This window comes from Dipteris shenzhenensis, chromosome 1 (genome assembly GCF_047967505.1).
Source record: "Dipteris shenzhenensis isolate YYH24624 ecotype China chromosome 1, Dip_SZ_1.0, whole genome shotgun sequence".
In the NCBI taxonomy this organism is placed as follows: Eukaryota; Viridiplantae; Streptophyta; class Polypodiopsida; order Gleicheniales; family Dipteridaceae; genus Dipteris; species Dipteris shenzhenensis.
The window spans coordinates 40,933,534-40,941,804 of NC_141596.1; positions in this window are offsets into that span (position 1 = coordinate 40,933,534).

Genomic DNA, 8,271 nt, shown 5'->3' on the forward strand with positions numbered 1-8,271 from the left:
CTTTTTAAAAAATCCAAAATAATAAAATTCAAAGAGAAAATTAAAAAAATTATAAAAGAAAAAAGAAAAATGCATAGATGATGTATGGGGAGAGGCGGCACACTTTCTCTCCAATTATTTTTAATATGAGAGGGTGTGCCCCCTCTCTCATCAGCTTTGGTTTCAATCCTACATTTAGCTTCGCTTTTAGCTCTATTTTTTGCTTAGCTTTTTGTTCTACTTTATTGAATTTAAATCTCAAAAGTTTACCTATAATGGTTTGCTCATATGCTCCTTTTGTTGATAGCGATTATGTTGGAATTAATACCTACAAAGCAAAAAAAACACATTTCTAGCAAATGGGAAAGACTAGTTTGACAATAGAAAAAAATATGTAAGAATTATTTGTGGTATATATTTGTTTTATTGAATACCATGTTGAAGAAGATGAACATCCAATTAAAGGAAGTGTCTTTCTCTGTGGGTGTGACAAATTGAGATCCACTCCCCAACGCCACTATGTTCAAAACAAAGAATAAAAAGGATTTTAGCCTACTAGGTAGATGTTGTGTGTGAGAATTCTCTTGCAATGCTATTGCGTTACCTACTAGCATGTAGACCTATGTTGATATCAAGCAAAAGCTTAACAACCTGATTTTGTTGGACTATTTAATTCAACTTTGAATATTCTTTGTTGAGGACATGCAAAAGCTCACCATTGCAAAGATGATTTGAAACTTGCTTCCCTTCCAAACTCTAATCAGGTATAGTTCAAAGAATTCATTGAACGCAAAGTATCCACAACCTAGTGTAATTTTTCCATAGGTTTCTCTTGTTGTTAAGTATTGAATCCATGAAGCAAAGTCCATCCCTTGGTCCCCTTGTCTACTTCCTCCTCCAAATTTTGTGGCTTCCTTACTCCTATGCAAATGCAATGCTCGAAGGAGTGGCATAGCTAGAAATGTTATGTAGAAAAGTAGCCTTGATTAGAATATTGCAAGTCATTAGCAAATAACCAATGCAAGAAAAAAGTGTTGGTGTAGCCCTTGAGATGCACAATTCCACTAGTCCTTTTAACGATGTGCCTTATTCTTTCTTCCAAGACAAGTTGGTAGACTCATTTTGGATTGCAATTTTATTTTGATTAGTACGCATTCTTGTTTCATATTTTGTAAGTAGACCACTCGCCCTTATCTTTGATGATCCATGTGCTTCATCAGCATGGTCTTCCTCATTGTTTCCCTTTCCCTCACAATTGTTGGTTTGCCAATGGACGAAAAGCGATACTTTAATCTGGCAACAAATTTATATCAATGGAAATATTTGTGTATCCTATTTCACAAGCAAATTTTATGTTTAACTCATAGATATCTCGTAGTACTCAAGGCATTACCCTAATGTTTTCAGGTACAATAATGTTGTCTTTACATGACCAACCTAGTCTATCAAACAAAAAGCTAGCCTCTCCTCAAGACACGTTTTTATCTTGGAGCCCTTAGATTTCTTATGATCTAAGGGGTCTAAGCGTTTCTTTACGCTACAATCGGTCGACTTGTTGTTGCTTGCCACTTAGGCTTCTTTGTTGCTTTTGATTCTTCCACTTCTTCATATATATGCCATGGCCTATTGCTAAGCATCCTAGTTGTCCTCCTCATCTACTTTTTTCCACTCCCAACTCCTAGCCCACACTAACCTATTGGCTACTATGAAAGGACTGGACCTTAGCCACACCATAAGTTTTCTTAATGCAATCGAGATAATCATGACAATGTTGATCTTTGTGTTGATGCACTAATGTTCACTGGCACATCAATCATCATTGTTGATCATGCAATCCTCATGGTAGAAGAAGCTTAGATGGGCTGAATTCAAAGTGTCTAGGAATAGGGGCTTGGCCGGTATAGAGATGGATACGGAGAGAGTAGAATAACCTTGCCAATCATGAGTCTCCCTAGGAGGGAAATAGTAGCATTGCCTATATGGAGCCAGATATGAGCTTGGCAGCAGCACTCTCTACTCTCTCAATCATGTGCTAATTTTATTTTTCCTTATGCATATCTACTGGAGAAGTTCTACTAAGACGCATTCATGATATTCAATGTATGCGCCTGTCACAAACCCCTCACAAACGAGTATTTCATTTCATGCAAGCAAGTCGTGATATGTGGATGCATCGTTGCCATCATTGGGATACAAATCTCTATACTAGTTCAACAAGATAGGGAAACCCATCTTCCTTGGATGATATCCTAATCCGGGTGTGATTTCTTAGCGATCTTAGACCACGAAGAGTTATTAAAGTTGGACTTTTTGAATGCTTAGATTCCCTTTCAAAGAAAACTGCATTGAAAACTTGATGCTTGACATAGGGAAGGAGGCATGAGGTTTTTTTTTTAAGTCCATGGAAATACCCATTTGCAGTAGGAGTCGAAGTGTACCTCATAAGATTAGAGGCAGAGTTGTTGTGCGAAAGGATGTATGGAGGAGAATCAGCTATGACAAAAGCAAGTAGGGCGGGCAATAGTTAGATTTGTGGGGTTTAACTCTTGTGTTGGGTGAAATAATCAAGGAAGTGGGATGATACATCTCAATCATAGAAGAGCACAATCTAGAGAGAGCAAGCCAGGAACGTGGAGGCATTGAAGGGGTCGAAAGAGTCGCATTCAAATTTGAAGTGGTTTTTTGACCAAACCGATATCCCAAGTGTGATCAAAGGTCGTAACAATGGCGAGTTACTTGAAGTTGAGGGCTATGGATCCTACTGTGTAGAATGGCATCTAGCTGTTGACCTCAAGACTGTTAAATTTATGTTTAATGTGGCACATGGAGAAAATACAAGCCATCCTTGTCCACCGTGCATGCAAACGAGAGTACCTGCAAAGGGTGGTAAAAAGAATCAAAACCAATGGGCTTCTAAACTTGCAGAGATAGATCAAACTAAGGCATCGGATAGGGATGCTCCAGGGAAAGATCCATCATGGAGCCCAATTCTTGAAATTCCTCTTGAGCGAGTACACATTTGTGCGCTTCATGCTATTGTGAGAATAATTGAAAAGTTGGTGCATTTGTACATCATTGATGCATATAACTTGAACCCCAACAAGAGAGTGAGAGCATGATTGCAAGAATTGAAAAGGTTCTTTCAGATATGGGACTACACTCTAGGCAAGTAAAGATTACAAAAGATGAGAAAATATGAGAAAAGATCTAGAAAAACAAGCAATGTTCCTTGTAAGCCAACCTTTGGTGGTGTCAAGGCTTTAAAATTCATTTTTGCAAAGAGGAAGAATGACAAGCTCAAACGTGCTAATGAGTTTGATGTATGAGAAAGTTACACAATGCCTATTGTGAAGGAGGGGGGAAGGGACAAAAAAGATTGGAAAAGGCACAAGTGTGGTGAGCTCTTGCTAGCTTGGTACCTTTACTACAAAAGAAAAGATTCGAAGATGATGATGCATAGTGTTTCATCAATGCTATGAATGACTTTAGCTGGAATATGGAGATAGCTTGGGGAAAGAATCATTTCACACAGTACATAGTAATCTCTAGCTTGGACATTGAGATGTGCATATTGAATGATCCTATATTTACTAATTTGTTTTTTCTATTTGGCAGCACATTTTATATGCGCATGCATCACACATGGCATGGAATTATGGAAGCGTTGGAGTGTGGTCCACTCACGGCATGGAAAGATCACATTAGCAAGCATGTTGTGCATATAATAGAGCGACCCAACATGGGGGAGGTAGAACTAAGTCAAGCCCAATGGTTCAATTGGTTCAATGGTGATACTACAGGTTTATCGAAATAAGAGCAGCTGTAACACTAGCATTCAAAGAGTCCTTGGTGTCCCATGCAGTGCAAGATGTTAATGCAGAACGTAAAAAAAGAATATACAACTCATCAAATGCAAGATAGAATCATGCACGGTGGTATGCAACCCGTCAAAAACAAGGGCGCATATGGGTGGAGATAGATGAAAATGATGGTGTAGACTCTTCCAATGTGGATGTCCATGCATAAGTTTCAGAATTTCATTGTAATTTTAGTTATGTGATTTGCAGTAAAGTCAACATATAATGGCCATAAGTTGTAGTATAAATGAGAAATTTTGAGTTATTAGATGTTAATTATAAGTATTCTCAAGGTTGCACCAATTTTACTTTTATTAGAGTTTTCATTAAAATAACTATTTTTTAAAATTAGGGTTTTGGGCCCTATATAAAAGAATGGGTCCTCATTTTTATTTCATTGTTTAAATAGCTCTCCAATACCACACCACCTCCCACTTGCCCCTGACATTTCCACGCTATCTCTTGCCACCTGACCCTTTCTCTCGCACACTCTCTCCACCCCCCATGGGTAGGCCCAAGATCAAGGCACCATGGAGACTGGCACAGCAAGACCCACCTCCAGATTCAAAGACATAGAGTGATAGCATCCCCCCCTCTCCCCTCGATGATCCCCTCGAAGGGAGAAACTGCCAATCCGGAAGCTAGATAGAGATCAAGGAGTAGGCCCGTAGACAGAGGGATAGAGGAAGTCACAAGAGGATCATTATGCAAAGGCCAATGGATCAGAGAACACAGAGGAGGGGCGCGTCGAAGAGGAACAATGAAGGACAGAGCAGAGGACTTAGGCAAGAATAGACAATCAGGGTCCATGCAACTGGGGGAGAGGACACTGAGCTCCAAGTCTAGGGCAAAGAGTCCCTAAACATCCAGGAAGAGGCCCTCCACATCAAGGGCAAAGAGGCCCTCCTCCAGTGAGAAGATACAGATTCAAGCCGGGGACGGTGGCACGTTAGGAGATCAGAAAGTTTCAAAAGTCCATCGATCTGTTCATCCCGATGGCGAGCTTCGCAAGGGTACGCGAGGTCATGCAGGACCTCAACAATGGCTCAACGTCCTGGTTTTATAGGTGCAGAGTTGTGAAGGCTCCCTAGCGTATTTCTAGGGACTCCTTGCTTGCCATGCAGCATGCATTTGAGGCCTACCTAGTAGATCTACCTCATGGATGACACCCAGTTTGTTGCCATCCATAAGAAAAGGGTCATGGTGACCGCCAAAGACATGCAGTTTATTGTCCATCTTAGGAACCCCAAGGGCACTTACGAATGTTGTATGCTCTGCCTTGGGTGATAGTTAGAGTTCATGTACTCTGCCTATGGGCATCTGTCTTGTATCAGCCTCTTTTCAATATAATAAAAAGTCTTTTTTTGATTTGTCTTGTATGTGCAATCTCAAATTTATTTTCATTGTAATAAAATGTCTTTTTTTGAATTGGCTTTGTATGTACAATCTCAAATTTATTTTCATTGTATTTGCAATCTATTAATTTACTTACATGCATTTACTTATGAAAGACTTTCTAATGATGTATACAATAGCAAAATGAAATAATAAACATCGAATCTTAATAGAACATGCAAAAGGAATAATACTCAATTTTACTTAACATGGAAAAGGAAGCAATGTTCTGTAGCGAGAAGATAAAATAATTTGAAAATGGTATTCTTTATTGATATAGAGTAGTATTACAAAGAGCACCCACTTAAATGCACAAGCTACTCTAGTCTACGCCTACACTTCTTTCTGCTTGGCTCAGTTCCCTTTTTTGCTTGCTCAAGTAGAGAGGGTTGCACAATTTCATTCTCTATAGCCTGGGGATCTGTAATGCTAGCTAGCCTTACAATAGCTATGATACTATGGAGAGGACCAGATCGTGTGGCCAAGAACAAAAATAAAGCTACACGATGCCTAACCAAAACAACACGATCTGCAGTAGGACGGATGGGCCTCATCTTCACCATCCAACTGAGGACCCTAAACTTTATGATATTCAGCTTTCCATCCGGCGATGCGATGGAACACCAAAATGTGTTGAGTCACTCTGTTGATGTAGTGGCCGATCAAAGTCATCCCCCCACCAGAAGACCCTCTGGTTCCACTCTTGCGTCTGGTATATTCATCAACCCATAAGATATCCTACAACCAACATATCCTTATAGAAATTGGGCTCTGGTCGCATGATGTCAGATTTAGGGCTTGCAGGGGTTTTTTTGTCATACAAATCATGCACATGGTTGTTGATGTCTCAGTGGCCTCCCAAATATGATTTTTTAAACATATTATTTTTCATATGTGAAAAAACCGTAAAACTAATTATATTCCATGTGGCCTAAATAAAAACCATAAACCTGTTATCTTCCCTATGTTACAAAACCATAACCCTTAAAATTTGGTTGGGTTTTGTATCCTAAAGCCTAAACCCTATTTTTGGGAGGCCACTGAGACATCAACAACAATGTGCATGACTTGTATGCAAAAAAGCCCCTTGCAAACCTTAATATCATCCCCTCTCTCTATACTCAAAAAGGTAGAGAAAGAGCGAAAAATGATAGAACACTCGTTTTTCTCACTCCTTTCGTTGAGGGATGATTGAGGGAGAGAGACAGAGATTGTATTTCAAATTGCTAGGCTTTAGAAGTATTTGAGAAAGAAGGAAGAAAAAGAGATCCTAATCAAAGAGTTTTGGGAGGGAGAGAGAGAGTGATATAATATTGATAATGTTTTCTTTGTTTATGGAGAAACAGAGTAGGAAGAGAGCATATCTTAAACTAAGTATTTCAAAATAATTTGATGTTTGTTTGTGTGAGGGGTATCTTGGAAGACAGACTGAGAGAGATAGAAGTATTCTATGTTCTTTGAAATAATTTTTGTTTGTTTTTGTGAGAGGTTTAGTTAAAGGAGAGAGAGAGAGAGAGACAGAGAGAGAGAGAGAGAGAGAGACTTGCAAAGAAAGAGAAAGAGAGAAGAGAAGACATAAATTTTGAGGGTCTATGGAAGTAGAAAGCGGTAGAAAGAGCTAATTTTAATCATATGGTACAGGGGCAAAAACTATGAAAGTAGAAAATGATAGATATAGAAGTAGTTTACAGTCTGTTGTACTGAAGAATGTTAAGGATGAGCATGGGGAATGGATTCCTAAGCTCTACAGGAAATATTCTTGGATCACAATGCAAGCCACTAATCGTGGGTGCTACAAAGTGGGTTGGAAGGATGCAATGGACATCTCCAAACATTGGAAGGGAAGAATCTTAGATTTTGAAATTTCTCCTGGTAGCAACACAGTGACACAGGTATATATTCAGCACGTCTTTACCCATGCAAACATATACGTGAATTCAAATGCATGACTTCCATATCGTAAGCCCAATTGTAAGTTTTTCAAAGTGCACTAGTACTTCATTTGCATTTTAGAGTATTTGCATTTATTTGGGGACTTTGACACAACTGTCTTATGCCTTGTATTTATTTTACAGATTTATATCCATCTACTTTACAAAGAGTGGGAGCCTGCAGCATGCATAATTGGGGTGTTGCATGTCCATGTTGAGATCGGGAGTCTTCAATATGAAGGTCACACACCATCAGAATTAAAAAAGGATGGGATCTTCTTCTATGACTCAATGTTCATTGTGCTAGATGAAGAAGGATAGTATGGTAGTCTAGGTTCCATTTTAGCAACAAATATCATTGCTTTGTTTTCAACTAGTAGGGAAAAAAATAGGGTTTAGGGTTTAGGGTACAAAATCCAACCAAATTTTATGATTTTAAACCTAGGACATCCTACCACTGCCACTTGCCCCTGCAACTCCATTTGTGGAAAAAATTAGGGTTATGGTTTTATAACATAGAAAAATAATATTTTTAAAAAATCATATGTGGGAGGCCATTGAGACATCAACCATGTACATGATTTGTATGTAAAAAAACTCCCTGCAAACCCTAAATCTGACATCGTGCGACCAGAGCCCTATTTAGAGTACAAAACCCAACCAAATTTTATGGTTTTAAACCTAGGACATCTTGCCACTACGACTTGCCCCTGCAACTCCATTTGTGGAAAAAATTAGGGATATGGTTTTGTAACATAGAAAAATAATATGTTAAAAAAATCATATTTGGGAGGCCATTGAGACATCAGCAACCATGTGCATGATTTGTATGCAAAAAAACCCCCCTACAAACCCTAAATTCGACATTGTGCAACTAGAGCCCAGTTTGACTCTCTATACTCCAAAAAGGTAGGGAAAGAATCGAAAATGAGAGAGCCGTTTTTCTCACTCCTTCCAACCAGATTTAGGTCGCAACTTTGGTTCCTAAGAGAGAGTGAAATAAGTAGAGAATGAATGGAAGAGAAGATGGATGAACAGAGCTTGGCCAGAAGTTTCTCTGAGAGATTTTCAAATGTGGAAGAAAAACGTGAGCAAAGAGGAGAGAGAAT